General features: G+C 38.7%; 1 protein-coding gene across 2 annotated transcripts in view; it reads left to right on the top strand.

Moving 5' to 3' along the window:
• Positions 1-17,987, top strand: part of TFEC (transcription factor EC) — a 273,116-nt gene that overhangs the window by 28,858 nt on the left and 226,271 nt on the right. Inside the window, exons 3-5 of one of the 2 annotated variants that reach the window (XM_054495507.1) lie at positions 12,870-12,986; positions 13,944-14,014; positions 16,754-16,833. The gene's annotated coding sequence lies outside the window, so the exon portion shown is untranslated. Of the gene's footprint in view, positions 1-549; positions 762-12,869; positions 12,987-13,943; positions 14,015-16,753; positions 16,834-17,987 lie in introns of those variants that run through there. The other variant, XM_054495510.1, reaches the window with a different exon arrangement.

The raw sequence follows: 17,987 nt of genomic DNA, 5'->3' as shown, positions 1-17,987 counted from the left end.
AGCACTCTGTATCTAGCTCAAGGTTTGTAAACACACCAATCAGCACCCTGTGTCTAGCTCACGGTTTGTGAATGCACCAATCCACACTCTTTATCTAGCTAATCTGGTGAGGACTTGGAGAACTTTTGTGTCTAGCTCAGGGATTGTAAACGCAGCAATCAGCACCCTGTTCAAATGGACCAATCAGCTCTCTGTAAAACAGACCAATCAGCTCTCTGCAAAATGGACCAATCAGCAGGATGTGGGTGGGGCCAGATAAGAGAATAAAAGCAGGCTGCCCCCCCCCCCACCACCAGTGAAAAGTAGCTGGGGTACAGTTTCCCGACTGTGAAAGGTTTGTTCTTTTGCTCTTTGCAATAAATCTTGTTGCTGCTCACTGTTTGAGTCCAAACTGTCTTTACGGGCAGTAACACTCATGGCAAAGGTCTGCAGCTTCACTCCTGAAGCCAGTAGACCACTGAACCCACTGGAAGAAAGAACAACTCCAGACGCACCGCTTTAAGAGCTGTAACACTCACCGCGAAGGTCTGCAGCTTCACCTCTGAGCCAGGGAGACCAGGAACAAACCAGAAGAAAGAAACTCCGAACACATCCGAACATCAGAAGGAACAAACTCGGGACACGCCGCCTTTAAGAACTGTAACACTCACCGCAAGGGTCCGTGGCTTCATTGTTGAAGTCAGTGAGACCAAGAACCCACCAATTCCGGACACATCGGGACAAAACGTATGGAGGAAACAAATATGCAAAATGTTAATGAGGTAGGAGGTCTATGAGTAATATTGTTCAGTCTTTACTTTGCTGTACTAAACGTTTTCATGTTAGTGAAAATTCTAAACATTTAATATGAAAGTACATATATATAAAATTTAATTGCAGTTGTCTGGAGGAATAATTAGAAAAAGGAAAAAGTTTAAGAAATAAATGTCAGCTTTGTTCAGCCTAATCTTATTTTTTTTTATTCTAGGAGATGGACTTAAATAATTTTTTTCTCATTTTTTTTTGAAGATAGATAATTTCTAGAATCAAAATAATAGAGTCCCTATTACATGATTTAATTTTTTTATTCAGAACATCGAGTTCTTTTCAGTCTGCTCTGGGTGCTCATCAAACCTTATGCAATCTATATATTGGTCTTCATTGTGTTCTAGGTGAACAGCCAGTCTCAATTCTTGTGATAGGGAGAGTATGTCTCAGTGATTCATTGTGTGACAAAGTTGCCAGTACAAGAGACTACTTGGTGTTCAGTAAGCTACAGACCAAGAGTAACTTGAAGGACTTCTCTGGACTTCAGCTCAATCAAGTATATCTAACACTGTTATGAGGCACCTACCTGGTCTTGTTTCTCAAGGAATGTTACTGTTGCAAAAGCCCTTGTAACGACAGCTATAAGATACTTGTTGAGAGCTCTGTCAGGCGTTGCAGAAGTTGTTGGAGACTCCTGGTGGCAGTATAAAGGTTAAACAGCTCACTACAAAGTTTGATGCTAGTACGGAAAATAGTATAAATGGGAAGAGAAACTATTCTCTCTTAGCCTCCTTTTGCTTCTCTAACCTTTCTATTTATTCTTTCTCCTGCCGTTTCAAAAATTTGTTATTCTTTAAAGATTTTTCCATGCTATTCTCATTTATACATGTTCCCTGAGTGATCATACCCATTCACCAAATCATACTTTCAGCATGGTTTTCTCCATTGAGTTTCATGTCTGTATTTCCACTTCCTTGCTACGTATTGCTATATAGATATCTCTTAAACTCAACATTACAAAGAAGGCACTAATTGTCTATGTTTTCTAATTCTATATTCCCGATCCAATGAAATACTATCACAATACAGCCAGGCTACAGGGCTTATACTTCAGGGTACAAAGAGTATGGCACACTTACCATGTGTGAGGTACAGGGATAGGTGCTGGGATAAGGAAAAGAAAGTCACATCTTAGAGCAGAGTGAGGAAACATATCCTTTAATGTGATAGAAGAATACATGTAGTGCTTTGGAAGTTCTGAGGAAGGAGACCTAAGCCAGACTGAGATGGAAAGATTCAAGATGAAAAATTCTTAGAAGAAATTACTATAAAGCTGTATTATAAACAGTAACAATTTGTTATAATCTGAATTTTACTCTCTCCCCAAATTCATATATTGAAGTCATAGCATTCAGTAACCTTGAATGTGACTATATTTGGAGATATTGTCTTTAAAGAGATAAGTTAAAATGAGATGAGTAGGGTAGGCCCTAATTTCATATGAATAGTGTCCTTATGAGAAGAAGAAATTTGGACACAGACATGGACGAGGAAATATGATGTGAAAGCACAGGAAAACAGCCATTTACGAGCCAATGAGAGACCTCATAGAAGAAATCAACTGTGCTGACTTATGTTGGACTTCTAGCCTCCAGAACTCTGAGAAAATTTATGTCATTACCCAGTCTGTGGTACTTCATTATGGCAGCCCTCGCAAACTAATATAGTCTGATTTCTTTTTCAAGGTAATGGTAAGACTGTTCTAAGCAGAGGGAAGAAAATATGCAAAACAAATGGCCATTAAAGATGATAGCTTACTTGAGAAACTAAAAGTAGTTTGGCACTACCGGATCACTGGTCATACAGTGGGTAAGGGCCGTGGAAAATTTGGGGTAATGAGATCTGAGAGACAGACCAGATTATGAGAGGCATCATGTGCCAAATTAAATGGTGGAAATTGAGGTGGCAGGAAGGGGAAGACATGGAATTAAAGAAAGTAATATTAAACGAGATCTCATACGTTGTTCGTTTTCTCCAATCAAAGTTAATCATGGGTGCATAACTCTTAGATCTCTGTCTAGCCCAGTTTTCTATGTTAATGACTAGTAGTAGTTCATGATAATTACCAATTGTCTAAGAGATAGAGAAATACTTTTAAGAACCTCATTAATTTTTTTCTTTCGCAAGATGTTTATTCCCTCTGAGCAAACTAAATATTACTTTACTTAATTTTATATCATTATGCTTTCCTCCCTTATTTTAAGCTGCTTCTCTCCAGTGTTTGTGTTTTTTTTATTTTTAATTTTTTAAAAATTTATTTATTTTTGTTTTTGAGACAGAGTCTCGCTCTGTCACCCAGGCTGGAGTGCGGTGGCGCGATCTCGGCTCACTGCAAGCTCCGCCTCCTGGGTTCATTCTCCTGCCTCAGCCTCCTGAGTAGCTGGGTCTACAGGCGCCGGCCACCATGCCCGGCTAATTTTTGTTTTGTTTTGTTTTTTTGAGACGGAGTTTCACTCTTGCTTCCCAGGTTGGAGTGCAATGGCGCGATCTCTGCTCACAGCAACCTCCGCCTCCCGGGTTCAAGCCATTCTTCTGGCTCAGCCTCCGGAGTAGCTGGGATTACAGGCATGCGCCACCATGCCCGGCTAATTTTGTATTTTTAGTAGAGATGGGGTTTCTCCATGTTGGTCAGGCTGGTCTCGAACTCCGGATCTCAGGTGATCCGCCCACCTCGGCCTCCCAAAGTGCTGGGATTACAGGCATGAGCCACCGCGCCCAGCCAATTTTTTGTATTTGTAGTAGAGACAGGGTTTCATTGTGTTAGCCAGGATGGTCTTGATCTCCTGACCTCGTGATCCACCCGCCTCGGCCTCCCAGAGTGCTGGGATTACAGGCGTGAGCCACCGCGCCCTGCCTAGTGTTTGTGTTTTAATAATATCTAGAATAGGTTACTGCAAGTCTGTTGAGTTACTGCTTGGATAAGCTGGATTTAGCTAGAATATTACAGTCACACACCACATAATGACGTTTCAATCAAAGAGGAACTACATGTATAATGGTGGTCCTATAAGATTATGATGGAGCTGCCCTATACAGGTGTACCTTTTTTTTTCTTTTAAACCATATTTTTACTGTACCTTTTCTATCTTTATATATGTTTAGACACACAAAAACTTAGTTTCACAATTGCCTGCAGTATTCAGTGCAATAACATGCTGTACAGGTTTGTAGTCTAGGAGCAATAGGCTATACCGTATAGCCTAGGTGTGTAGTAGGCTAACCCATCTAGGTTTGTGTTAGTGGACTCTGATCACATGATGAAATCACCTAAGGATGCATTTCTCAGAACATACTCCTGTCGTTATGTAATGCATGACTTTACTTTTTAACATCAGTATATATCTATTTCTCAAGCCTTAATATTTATTTTGCTTCTTTTTAATTACTGTTAACTTTCCTAAAATTTAAAGTATGGATGATTTATCTTTGTTTTCCTTTTTGTCATCTCCCCTATTATCTTTTAATACTTGACTCTTTTATGGATAGAATAGAATTAATTGTTACACTGCAACAAAATGAGATACAAGTTTCACGAAAGCAATGCCCGTACCTGACTTGTTCATTAGTATGTTCCCACTGCCTGATACAGCGCCTGATACAGAGTTGATCATACATTTATTTTAAAGGAAAAATAAAATTTACTCCATGTCTATTTGCTTCCAGTTATCTATCAAGAAATCTTTATGAGGCCATTCTTAAATTAGAACAGTACTTCAGAATCCTCTGGGGAATTTTTTCAGTATACACATGTGCTAGTCCTACCTCAGATATATGGAATCTGGATTTGTAGGGGCAAGGGTAATGGAGGGATGTAGACATAAGTATGGTAAAAAAGCTTCATGATGTTGATATCCATCACTGATAAAGGCAAACATTGTTATTGCTTTCACCTAAGTTAAATTCCTCCTGACCTGAGTCAAAAGATGAAGAAATAATATTAGGCAGTGAGAGGCATGTTTTGGTGTAGGGAATGTTGCCTTAAACCCCTCGGCACATTCTTTAGCTGTCTGTATTCATAAGACTGGCCTCCACTGAGATCAGCATGCCCTGTATTCTTGTCTTAAAGAAGTAGCTCTGGATGGGTGGGAAGACCACTAACTTAGAATAAAAATCCTAGGGCTTTTAGTATTCACACTTAATAGGTTTGAGATCTCAAGCAAAATAGTTTTCTGAGCTTCAGTGCCCTCATCTATAAACTGAGAATAATAACATCTATTTGAAAATGTAAGTAAATATGAGCATTTGAATAATGAATTGTTCTGATTAACTTTGGTACTTGAAGAGTATTACTTATCTCTCTGACCTTTAAGGCATATGTTTTGCTTTAAAAGCATAAACTAAGTGGCTACTTGTAGAAGAAAAGAGGGGTGAAATTTCTCACAGACAATTTCCAGAATTAGCTGTCCTCATAACTAAAATGACTGTTAACTGATTTATCCTGTAACTCAAATCAAGGATGCAGCTGCAATGGCTTTTGGTAATGACTTTCTTAACCACCTCTTTAGGACATGACAGGTTTCTCTGCTGTGTCTTTTGAGCCCTTCATACAGTAGCAGCAAATTGATGGTTTTTCATCACTAGGGATCTTTGTTCTCTGTCTTTGTCAGGAAACGTTTCATGCCAAACAACTGAAGCTGCTGAAGTTAGTTTGCTGTAAACATGAGGAAATAATAGCGATTACAGGGAATATCATGGGGCTTAAGGATAAGAGGTGTTATTGGGCTTCATAAGGGCCTTGGATCAAGAGCTGGAAAAACCACAGGAGCCTAGAAATGTCATAAAACACCAATATCCTACGGGCATGGAGTGCTTTGCAATGATGGCTCTTGTTTCAAATAGGAAGTATGAGACATTGAAGAACAGAGAAGATGTTACATAAAAAGCAGAAAGAGTATATAAAATTTTGAATATTTGTCTAGCTATAAAAATATGCTTTACAATCTTAAAATTTACTTTGAATTTTTGTTTTCTTTAAAAATTAATATGTGTACATTACTTAAGTTTTGGAAAAGAGGAAAAAATAAACAAATCCCCATATTTTTATCATCTTGGCACAATAAATATCTTTTGGAGTGTTTTCTTATGACTTTAAATGGGTCACTAACCTAAATGGAAGAACCAAAACCATAAAATTCCTGCCTGACCAACATGGAGAAGCCCCATCTCTACTAAAAATACAAAATTAGCCGGGCGTGGTGGTGCATGCCTGTAATCCCAGCTACTTGGGAGGCTGAGGCAGGAGAATCGCTTGAACCCAGGAGGTGGAAGTTGCGGTGAGCCAAGATCATGCCACTGTACTCCAGCCTAGGCAATTATTGATTCAAGGTTACCATGATGGGTTTATGCATATCAAAGTTTTAAAAAAAGGACCTATGTGCCTATGGCTAGCGAGCAAAACTGGCTAGCCATAGGCACAAAATTGAAACTGGACCCCTTCCTTATACATTATACAAAAATTAGGCCAGGATGGATTAAAGACTTAAATGTAAAACCCAAAACTATAAAAACTCTAGAAGAAAATCTAGGCAATACTATTCAGGACATAGGCACCGGTAAATATTACATGACAAAAAACATCAAAAGCAATTGCAACAAATGCAAAAATTGACAAATGGAATCTAGTTAAACTTAAAGCACTCTGCACAGGAAAAGAAACTATCATCAGAGTGAACAGACATGGAGGAATGGGAGAAAATTTTTGCAATCTATCTTTCTGACAAAGGTTTAATATCTGGAATCTACAAGGAACTTAAACAAGTTTTCAAGAAAAAAGCAACCCCATCAAAAAATGGGCAAAGGACATGAACAGACACTTCTCAAAAGAAGACATTTATGTGGCCAACAAACATATGAGAAAAAGCTCAACATTACTGATCATTAGAGAAATGCAAATCAAAACCACAATGAGATACCATCTCACACCAGTCAGAATGGTGATTATGAAAAAGTGAAGAAACTATGGATGCTGGCGAGGCTGTGGAGAAATAGGAACACTTTTACACTGTTGATGGGAATGTAAATTATTTCAACCATTGTGGAGGACAGTGTGGTGATTCCTCAAAGATCTGGAACCAGACATACCATTTGACTCAGCAATCCCATTACTGGGTATATATCCAAAGGAATATAAAACGTTCTATTATAAAAATACATGCATGTGTATGTTCACTGCAGCACTATTTACAATAGCAAAGACATGGAATCAACCCAAAGGCCCATCAATAATAGACTGAATAAAGAAAATGTGGTACATATATACCATGGAATACTATGCATGGTATAGTATTCCATGGAATACTATACCATGGAATACTATAAAAAGGAATGAGATTGTGTCCTTTGCCAGAACATGAATGGAGCTAGAAGCCATTATCCTCAGCAAACTAACACAAGAGAAAAAAACCAAACACTGCATGTTATCACTTACAAGTGGGAGCTCAACAATGAGAACACATGGACGCAGGGAGGGAACAACACACACAGGGGCCTCTTTGGGGAGGGTTGAGGAAGGGAGAGTATCAGCATAAATAGCTAATCCATGTGGGGCTTAATACCTAGGTGTTGGGTTGATGGGTGCAGCAAACCACCGTGGCACAAGTTGACCTATGTAACAAACCTACACATCCTGCACATGTATCCTGGAACTTGAAATTAAAAATTTTTAAAACAAGGACCCAGCACAAAATGCTGCCAAAGAAGATTCCCCCAAACATAGTGAATGTAGAGTAAATCACCTTCCATGATTCTGTAACTGGTGAGTGACAACACATGATAGTATGTGGGGAGAAGGATATGTAGATAAGCTAGGAAAGCCACAGGGGCACATCTTCCCAAAATGTACATTTTGTAAGCATAAAATGTATAAAATAAAAATGGGAGGAAGAAGATTCTCTAAATTGATTATTTAATGGACCTTCTTGAGAACAGTGATTTTAGGTGATTCTGATGGAAAGTTGCATGACTTGCCAGATTTCATGTTTTATACCATGTATAAGTCATGTCATATGCTTAATGGCAGGATCTTAGGATGTAGTAGACCCATTCTGGGACTTTTTATTTTTTATTTTTTTTGAGATGGAGTCTGGCTCTGTTGCCCAGGCTGCAGTGCAGTGGTGTGATGTCGGCTCGCTGCAAGCTCTGCCTCCTGGATTCTAGAGATTCTCCTGCCTCAGCCTCCCAAGTAGCTGGGACTACAGGCACCCGCCACCACACCTGGCTAATTTTTGTATTTTTTGGTTGAGACAGAGTTCACCAAGGTGGCCAGGCTGGTCTGAACTCCTGGTCTCAGGCGATCAGCCCGTCTTGTCCACCCAAATGTTGAGATTACAAGCGTGAGCCACTGTGCCCGGCTGGGACTACTTTTTTAAATCCACAACCAAATCTTTGCTGAACCTGTCTGCTCCACGGGGGCCTTTGACCCTCCCTCCATTGCTCCCAGAACAAAGAAAGAAAAGAGCAATACAAGTGAAAGGAAGAGAATTAACAGTTGAGTGTCAAGAGATGCTGACTGAAATGAACAGAACAGGGCAAGTATGTTTTAAAGTGCTTCCCAGGCTTTTTTCATATGGCATACATTGAACATGCTATTTGTTTGACACTTTGAGGTAAATGAATGATACCCTTAGATCTGGAAGTGACCAGTCTAGAGTATCTGGCTGTTCTGGGCTTGGAGACCCTGAAGGCCAAAGAGATAAAGGTATCTGTCCATCTGTTCCACATACGTGGCACAACCCCTATGCCCCAGCTCACCTATATGGACATTAGGGTTACATGGGGAACTAAGAGGGCTTAAAAATAGTAGTGTAATTAACCCCAGGAAGATGCCACTTCACACATTAGAATGGGCAAAATTAAAAATACAGACAATACCAAGCATTGGTAAAGATGTAAAGTAACTGGAACTCTCTTATATAGCTCATTGGAGTGTAAAAGTATACAACACTTTGGAAAATAGTTCGGCAGTTTCTTAGAGAGTTAAGCATACATCTACGCTGTGTCCCCATTTTCTAGTGGAAACATCTGTATATTTACCCTAGAGAAATGTCAATATGTATTCATAAAAAGACTGGTAGAAGAATGCTCATAACATTTTTATTCATGACAGCCAAAATATAGAAACAATTCAAAGTTTGTAAATAAGAGAATGTGGTATATTCATACAATAAAATATGAGTCAGCAATAAACATGAAAGAACTATTAATACATGCAACAACTTCAGTAAATCTCATAAACGTTATGTATGCAAAAGAAACCTGTCACAAAAGCATCACAAAAGAGTAAATCCTGAATTGTTCCATTTATATGAAATTCTAGAACAGAAAAACTAAACTATGGTGATAGAAATTGTATCAGTAGTTGCTTGGGAGGCAGGGTTTTCACTGGGAATGGCATGAGAAAGCTTTTTGAGAGATGTATCTTGATTAAGATAGAGGTTACATGGAGGTGCAGATTTTTCAAAAACTCATCATGCTGAACCCTTAAAATATATGGAGTTTGTTGTACAAAAATATATCTCAATGAAGTTGATAAGGTTAGAAACAATTCGTTAGGTGGTAATTATCAGGAAAAAGAAAACTTTGAGGTACTAAAACTAGTTGTCTCTGGTGAATGAAATTGGAGAAATTATATATATATATATATATGTATTTTTTTTTTTTTTTGCATTTAAAGGCCAAAAGAGGCACTCAGGGTGGGAGCGGGTAATGAGATGTAGAGGAAGGGCCGTGGATACAGAGTTTGGATGCCTGAGCCTGGTACATGGCACAGAACATGCTCTTGGGGTTGGGCTAACTGAAGAACATTGTAGAGGATGCTATGTAAAAGCATAGGAGCTATGTTGGTCCAGGAGCCACCTGAGGCACTGCAGAATGGGGCAGCCTGATCTTCTCGTCAACCTATCCTGTGAGTGAGAAGCCCTTATCCTCCTCATGCATTGAGTCCAGCCACTGTAGAAGGAGTATCATCACACTGCTTGTGTTCCAGAATTTCTCTTACTACACAGGCAACAATCACTCTACAGGTGCTTCAGATCCTATCCTTGCACTTTGCATAGTTTTGTCCTCTTTTGGACTTCTTTCTGTTACACCTCAGGATATTGATGAAGGTAGGGGCAAGAGGGGCATCTTACAACTGAATCTTGAGGATAGACTTGGGCCCTCTAGAACTTCTGACCTTAGGGATGGAGTGGATATCCTTGCGTTACTTATACAATTTTAGATAAACAGAGTAATTTTGATGCTGTGTTATGGTGATTCTCTAGCTTAAATTTCCAATCAAGTAGTAACTTTTTGGAAAGAAGGAGTGTTTGCTCAGATGACAGGAGGCTGTTGAGAGGGAAGATGGAGATTGAAGCCGGATGTTTTTGATGTTGCAGATGTTTATTTTTCCGTGTAGAGTTCTACCCGCTGGAGCCAACTTCATGAAAATAGAAAGTTTCCAGCATAGTACTGACACGTAATTGACACAAACCTTTGGATTGAATTGAAGAATAAAATAACAAAATTTGTTGTTTTTTAAATTCAAAAGATAATTTCTTCTATACCCAGTAAAACTTTAAATTCAATGCAGCACTAATCTCACTGCTTCTGCAGCCCATTCCTGAGAGGGAAGAATTGAGGATTTTCCTCTGTGTGTAGTATAATCTATCAAATTTAGCATGAAGACACTGAAGACAAAGGCTTTGAGAATTTAACAATATGGAAGAGTTTTGCTGCCACCCAATGGACAAGCGTAATATTTTTTCATTATTCAGTAATAAACAATTTTCTCTTACCTCACTGAACATTCGTATACAACTGTAGTAATTATTTTAACAAACATACTTGAATTGCAAATTACTTTTTAACTTTTAATGTTACTGGTGTATGTGGTTGTGTATATGTGTGTTGTGGTAGTGGGAATGCAGTGTGTATGAGAAAATAGTTTGGCTAAATTTTAATTGAAGCATACCGAATTGTTTTCTATAATTTTGTCTAAATAAAATTTAATAAAGGTTTCGGGGCCCAACAGATGTATTATAATTACTGAGCTTTTTAGCTCAAAGAACTCTGATAAATTCTAATAAACCTATGAGTGAAATGAAGAATTAGAAATAAGTGGGGAGACTAGGGAAATAAACAGGTTGAAATTAAGAAAACTGGGACAGACACTCTGTGTGCATGTGTGTGTGCCTCTGCGTGCATGCATTTGTGCACACATGAGAGAGGCATATTTGACCACTGAGCTAAAAATATTAATAGTTGCTTTTGTCTGCTTTTACATTGTATTTCTTTAGAGTACAGGCAGGGATTTATTTTTGCCTCTTTTACTCACTGATGAAGAATGCCTGGTGTATTGTAAATGTTGATAAATATTTATTGGATGGAAAGCATGTGTCTACATAAACTCTAGAAAACAGAAGAAAGGAAACAAAATCACTCATAATCCCACTTATAATACAAACAACATTAGTATTTTGAAGACACATAACTATGTAGCTTGCAGTTTACAAGGTCTGTTCTGTTCCTTCAGTAACCTGTGAGGGTTGGAGGAAGGTTTGGTTGTAAAATGTCTCATCCGCATATTTTTCCTGGGATATTTTTCAGATTCCAGGGATCTCCCTCCATTACCAGTTTCTCTGTGGGTCATGCTCTGGCATTTCTATTCATCCATTCACCTATTCTGAGGTGTGGTTGCCCCAATATTATTACATATTTTTTTCCATTGGATCCATGAGAACTCTTGTCTACTTTCATCCTTCATCCTCCACAAAGGCATCACACCTGATTTTCTAAAAATATGTGACCTCTTTATTTTAGGATGAGAGAAATTTTAGAAAGGAATTACAAGGTTAAAAGGACCCACATTAAAGTCCTAGTTAACCTGGAGTTTTCCTCAAATCTCACAAGTTAAGGAATCAAAATAACGTAGGGCTTCCTAAGAATGGGACATCATGGATGACTCCCATTCCACCTTCTAAAGATGCCCAGCCAGTCCTCACCTTTAAACCCCTGTGTCCCCTCCAGCTCCAAACATTCCATTCTTGAACATTCTCCATTCAATACTCCACTATCTTCCCTTGCAAAACCTCTACTACTTTTCACAGGAAGGATCATCACTCCTTGGATCCACCTGAGTCTGAGATTCTGGGATTCGAACTGGTGGATGTTGATGCTCTTCTTCAGCCCTCGAAGAGACAGTGAATGTAGATCCTCCTTGCAGGGCTTTCTTTTTAATCCTTTCACTACAAGAACATGGGTCTGCCATTCTCTTTATTAGCTGACTTATGATCCAAGGTACCTTTCCCAAAAGCAAATGCCTAGGATTGGTGATGGGAGGTGAAAATATGTGCATTACCATTCAGATGTGCAAGAAAAAAAAGTAACAAAGTAACCAGTTTATTTTCTTTATTTTGAAATCATTTTGCTTACAAACCCCCATCTTTACCAGTGAGGATTGTGGGAATAGATATAACATCGTCAATTAAGTAGCTCATGCTCTTCTGTTTTAAAATGGTCTCTTTTGTTAAGCTCATTCTTTCACATATTCTCTTCTTCTGCCTCTTACAGAACCCTCAGCAAGGCTGAGGGGGAACATTTGCTTTGTGCTTTGTCTCTATCTGCGACTCCCACAGAACTTGGCTTGGATGTTTTGGCATCAAATCTCACTCTGATAATATAAAAGCATATCAGTCTTTTGATGACACATAACTGTGTAACATGCAGTTCACTGGGGCCATGGTTGAGGACTCCATACTGCTGCCACTTTTAATGTGTCTTTAGGTGGTACAATTTGTGGTCTGTTCTCTTGGCCTTGACATGGTGAGGAGATTGCTCTGGGGAACTTGGTCACCTCTGTTATCTGATCAAGTCACCTCCACCATCTGGTTCACTATTTCTGGCTTAGTAGAACTTGCCCTAAGATATAGCTGTGACTCTGATTCAATCCCTGACATGGGAAGTTGATCCCAAAGCTTTGTGCTGTATGTAAATTAACTTTCTCCTTATCCAGACCCCTCAGGTAAGCTCATGTTATCTACCTTCTCCCATACATGGGCAATTCTGTATCATTTCTTGTTCCTCAGGAGGCAGGCAGAAGATGTAGGACTACCCTGCTCCATGTGACGGGACTCGTTTATCTGCTCTTGCTGTTCTACTGTTCCCCAAGGTGTGAAGGGGAGCACCCACTCAATTGTTCTCAGGTTTGTTCTCAACTTATTTGGAATTTGTGTCAGAATTTCTATCAACTACTAGATTGATCCCCTTTCCAGGTGCCTGCTGCTTTATCCTGGACTTGTCTTATCTGAACTTTTTTCCCCAGTCCCTGCACATTCCCCCTCCCCACCCCCAACACCCTTCTTCCCAATTGTGCATCCCAAGCCTGTAGGCAGATAAGAGCTTCAGGCACATATGAGAATATGTGATCTGCTGAATGTTCTCTGCCTATATCTTATAGGGAATTTTTATATTCAGATCTCCAACCTTGATATGTAAAGACTGGCTTTGGGTTAGAACATTCTTTACTTTCTAAACAAAGCCTGATTTTCAAGAGTATTCCCTGACTGTGAACTCAAATATTTAAACTCTGAGCTACAATGAGAAGCCTGTTCTAGACTCTTACCACTCTCTCTCTTTTTCTAGGACAATGAACCTTATGCCTTATCCTTAATGGTGAAAGGAATGGCTTTTTTTTTTAAAGTAGGATTAATACAAGGGAAAACACAATGTGAGGTATTTCAAGATGTTTTAATTTTCAAAAATTTATTTATCTCTTACAGCACAGAACCATGCTGAGGGAAAGGCTAGCAAGGCTCTGGGTACCGTTGATATAATAAGTCCCTACTAAAATGCTGAGGATATGGGCAAAGTCTTAGAAGAAAAACACCTGTTTGCAGTTTTGTTATTACTTTTATGTGAGGAATGGGAAGGACAGGATTGCATTGTTTTGGTTTGAATCATATTCACATAGAGGCTATCAGTGGGTGATAAGGAAGTAGGGATGTGCATCTCATTCTTATTGTTCCACTCCTGTTATAATCATAGAATAAATACCATTTTGAATTAAGATGTAAATAAATTGTAGTAATAATATACTAACAATGATAATTTTTATTTGTATAGCACCTGACAAAAGATTTTTGTTTAATCATCTTTTACAGAACTGAGAAAACCTTTTGAGTTAGAAATTGTGAGTCCTATTTCACAGATAAGAAACAGAATCCAAGGAATAGTAAGTGACTTGCTCACACTTTGTAGCTAATCAATAGCAGCTAATGAATGATGTTTATGCATATATTGTCCTTGATGTTGCTTAAATCACACGATAATATTTCCGTACTACATGATCTATATAATAATGATAATAGCCTCATTTCTTTTCTACATGATAACCTTTCACCTATTTGAAAATCTATTATGTGTGTCCATTTTCTCTGATTGTCCGATCTATCTTAGTTTTGATAAGAAAGAAAAAAAGAAATTGAAAGGGAGAGGATATTTAAGGTGATTTGAAGAATCACCATCAGGGGAAGAAAAAGAAAATGTGTACAACCAGGAAGCTGAGTCTAGAAGTCTTATGTTGAAGGCATTTTAACTTTACTTAGACTCATCTCTCTTGATTTTACTCCCCACTAGACTAAGTCAAAAAGAATCTGAGTCTTACAGAGTTGGCAGTACAATTATAGAGGTCAAACTACTCAGTGCAGGAATTCCATAGCACCCAGTAGTGTGGTGGTAAATATTTAACCACCAGATGTCCAAGGAAAACAAAAGGCCTGTGTTTTTTAGTGTTTGCTGACTTCAGTGGTGTATATACTCTCAGGTTGGCCAATTTCAACCTACTGAAATAATGGCAGTAAATATGGAGTTTGGAAGAGATACTAACAATTGTCTCTTGCTTTAACAAACCACTGATAGGTTGATAGCAACTGTAAGATGTGACCCAGCCTTACCTTTGAATAAGTCTAGTGACCAACATTACCATTCTACTACTTGGAAATTCTAATTACGATAGTTCTTTTCTTGATCTTGCTTCTAAAATTACTTTTGCTCTACTTTGATTCACTGGCCTTAGTTCTCCCTGTTTATCCTTTTAAACTTTTCCTTTTTCAGGATATGTGTTCTTCACTGATGAAAGCAATACATATGTGACATTTTTTAGATGCCAAACTATCCTGATAGTCCTGTTTTGACAATATTCATCATTCTTAATATTCTTTTTAAAATGTGATATTTATAACTGATCATACAACACAGCTTAGTAGAATACTTATCTTCTCTTAGATAGGTATATTTCTAAAATAGACTAAGTCTATACTGTTTTTTTTCTTTTCCATTAATTAGTTAATTAATCACTTTTTTTTTTAGCAGTCACATGCCATAATTGGTTAATATTGAGCATGTGATCAACTACCAAAAATCCGCTTGGTCTTTTTCATGAGGTTGACTGTTTATTCACGTATTTCTTGTACTGTGCAATCAATTTATAGAATATTAGGACTAAATGATCCACTTGTCAAGCATCTAGTCCAGCCTTCTCATGAGGGAACTAGAGAACATTAAGGTTAATTTACTTAAGGAAGATTACACAGCTTATTGGTGACAAAGCCAAGTTTAGCTTCATATCGAATGACTCCTTATTCTGCACTGATTTCCCTGTATTCAATTATTTCTTCTTGCTCTTAAAACAATGTAAGGGGAACAGGTTTTATCATCTCCATTCTAAACATGATATAACTTAGAGTCAGGAATACTAAGTGATTTGTCTAAGGTTTCATGGGCAATAATGGCAACTGATTTTTTTGAACTGAAGTACAAAGCTGTTATATTTCACATTTTCCAGGTACAGCCCTTTATGCTAGATTTTTAAGATTATTTTTAATTTTGACCCCATAATCCGGGAGGTAACTATTCCTCCTATTTTTGTGCCATTTTAAAGTGTAATAAAAATAGAATTCTGCCCGCCAGAGTGGGAAATGGAAGCCTACTTGAATGGTTCAAGAGACTTTAACAGAGGTATTGCATTAATTCCCCAGAGATGCCATAACAAATTACCGCAAACCCAGTGGCTTAAAACAAAAGAAATTTATTTTCTCACAGTTAAGGAGGCTAGAAGTCCAAACTTAAGGTGTTGACAGAATTGGTTTCTTCTAGAGGCTCTGAGGGAAAGCCCATGCCTCTCTCTTAGTATCTGGTGTTTGCTCACAATCCTGGGCATTCACTGGCTTGAAGAGGCATCACCCTAATCTGCCTCCATCTTCACATGGCTTTCTTGGTGTGTCTCTCTGTGTTTTTTCCTCTTCTTACAAAGACACTAGTCATTGGATTTAGGGGTCACCCTAAATATCCGATGATTTCATCTCAAGATCCTTAGTTAATTATACCTTCACAGACCCTATTTCCAAATATGGTCACCTTCTGAGGTTCTGGGTGAATGTGAATTTTGGGGAACACTATTTGAGCTACCTCACGAACCACTTATGAAATTGTGGGTAGAGCGAGAAGACAGATAAGAACAGCAAGTCCTTACCAGCCCTAGGCTTGAAGGGGCAAACAGGAAATGGTGCCTCAGCATCCCATTGAGAGCCAGAGCAGTGGAGGAGACATTCTAGCTGGGGAGAGATGTCACCCTCACCGGGACACTCGGCGCAGAGCAAGTGGAGAATAGTAAAGGAATACTCCAACCACTTCTTCCTTTCAGCATCTGATCTTCTTCAGATGATTCCCATTAGCCAAATTCAACCAGAAGCCAGCTGCCGTTCCCTATTACTGCTGTAACAAATGACGACAAGCTTGGTGGCTTAAATAATACAAATTTATTATCTAACAGTTATGTAGGTCAGAAGTCCTACAAAGGTCTCACTGGGTTCAAATAAAAGTGTCAACAGGGCTGTATTCCTTTCTGGGGGCTTTAGAGGAGAATCCATTTCCTTGCGTTTTCCAGTTTCAAAATTCCCTCCATATTTCTTAGCTCGTGGCCAGCTCCTCCATCTTCAAAGCCAGCAATGGAAGATTGAGTCTTCACATAGCATCACCGACTTCTTCTGCCATGTAAGGTAACATGTTCACAAGTTCCAGAGGTTAGGATGTGAATGTCTTTAGAGGGGCCATTGTTTTTGCTTATCGTATCAGTTGACAGTCTATAGGATTCAGCCTCCTGGACAGGGCTGACTCCAAGTTAGGTAGAGATGAGGCTTATACAGTGAGGAGCAGGCCATCTATAAGAAAAATAGTTCCAAATTACATTAGGCACAAAGTTTGGAAGAGGTAACATCTAAGGAGTCCTGAGCTGAAGCTTCATTAGCTCCATAGTAAATCATCCTTTGTTCCTGGGCACAGAGCAGGGCAAAGCAGGGCAGAGAATGGCATGGTGGGTAGGAGCAGTGGGGTAGGGCAAATGGGCAAGAATCAGAACAGCAGGTTTTATATTTTCCTCCTGAGAGCTGATTACAAGGTTGACTTGTTGGAGTCCATTGGTATTTAACCAATGCCTGTTCCTCAAAGTGACATCAGTCTTCAAGCCTGAATCATCTGAAATTTGATCATCTTGTTCACAAAGATAGCATCAGTGATGGCCAACAGCTTAGTGAAATGGATTTATGCCATGCCTTCATAGAGCCTGGACTTCCTTCACCCATTGTTTCCTCTTACTGCAGTTAGGCAAATGCGTAGTAATGCTACTGAGCTTGGTGCATTCCCACTTACCCGGTAGTATTCGTTAACTTTTTAAGACCGTGTGGAATATTGGCACCTTTCCCTCCAGTCGTCCCCTCAAATGGCCTGTAACAAGTTGTTCAGTCATTAATCCTGAAATGTTACAATGGAGCCTTAGATTTTAAAATCAGAAGTTCAGGTGTATCGTGTAGCCTATGGAAATTCCATCTAACCACAGCACATTCAATTCTAAATTTGCTGCTTTCTTGTGACTATGTAGTGTATTTGATACAAAATTTTCTTTCTAGATCCCCGAATTCTAGGACTTTACAGTGCAGTCATATGAGAGTGAGTCAGCAGTTTAATTCCAATCTGCCCCACCACCACCTAGGGACTTTCTAACAAGAACTAAGACTGTTATTACTTTTTTATTATGCAAGTAGAATAAAGAGGAACTACATTAACAAGAATAGAGAAGTGAAGAATACCAATTGCCAATGTCCTAACAGTTTTTAAAACATAAGAGTAAACTCCACTGTAGATTTTACTTT

Source organism: Pongo pygmaeus, chromosome 6, assembly GCF_028885625.2.
Source record: "Pongo pygmaeus isolate AG05252 chromosome 6, NHGRI_mPonPyg2-v2.0_pri, whole genome shotgun sequence".
NCBI lineage: Eukaryota > Metazoa > Chordata > Mammalia > Primates > Hominidae > Pongo > Pongo pygmaeus.
Note: the sequence above shows the minus strand (reverse complement) of the source record. Positions and strands in the feature narration are given on the sequence as shown.